Source organism: Hemiscyllium ocellatum, chromosome 8 (assembly GCF_020745735.1).
Source record: "Hemiscyllium ocellatum isolate sHemOce1 chromosome 8, sHemOce1.pat.X.cur, whole genome shotgun sequence".
In the NCBI taxonomy this organism is placed as follows: domain Eukaryota; kingdom Metazoa; phylum Chordata; class Chondrichthyes; order Orectolobiformes; family Hemiscylliidae; genus Hemiscyllium; species Hemiscyllium ocellatum.
In genome coordinates this window covers 118,359,133-118,360,105 of record NC_083408.1, presented here as the reverse complement: position 1 = coordinate 118,360,105, position 973 = coordinate 118,359,133, and positions in this window count along the sequence as shown.

Below are 973 nucleotides of genomic sequence, written 5' to 3'. Positions count from 1 at the left end.
GTATCCCTGCGCGGTAGAGTGTATCCCTGCGCGGTAGAGTTTATCACTGCGCGGTAGAGTGTATCCCTGCGCTGTAGAGTTTATCCCTGCGCGGCAGAGTGTATCCCTGCGCGGTAGAGTGTATCCCTACGCGGTAGAGTTTATCCCTGCACGGTAGAGTTTATCCCTGCGCGGTAGAGTGTATCCCTGCGCGGTAGAGTGTATCTCTGCGCGGTAGAGTGTATCCCTGCGCGGTAGTGTTTATCCCTGCACGGTAGAGTTTATTCCTGCACGGTATAGTTTATCCCTGCGCGGTAGAGTGTATCCCTGCGCGGTAGAGTGTATCCCTGCGCGGTAGAGTGTATCCCTGCGCGGTAGAGTTTATCCCTGCGCGGTAGAGTGTATCCCTGCGCGGTAGAGTTTATCCCTGCGCGGTAGAGTGTATCCCTGCGCGGTAGAGTTTATCCCTGCGCGGTAGAGTTTATCCCTGCGCGGTAGAGTTTATCCCTGCGCGGTAGAGTGTATCCCTGCGCGGTATAGTGTATCCCTGCGCGGTAGAGTGTATCTCTGCGCGGTAGAGTGTATCCCTGCGCGGTAGAGTTTATCCCTGCATGGTAAAGTTTATCCCTGCGCGGTAGAGTTTATCCCTGCGCGGTAGAGCTTATCCCTGCGGTGTAGAGTTTATCCCTGCGCGGTAGAGTTTATCCCTGCACGGTAGAGTGTATCCCTGCGCGGTAGAGTTTATCCCTGCGCGGTAGAGTTTATCCCTGCGCGGTAGAGTGTATCCCTGCGCGGTAGGGTTTATCCCTGCACGGTAGAGTTTATCCCTGCGCGGTAGAGTTTATCCTGCGCGGTAGAGTGTATCCCTGCACGGTAGAGTGTATCCCTGCGCGGTAGAGTTTATCCCTGCGCGGTAGAGTTTATCCCTGCGCGGAAGAGTGTATCCCTGCGCGGTAGAGTGTATCCCTGCGCGGTAGAGTGTATCCCTGCGCGG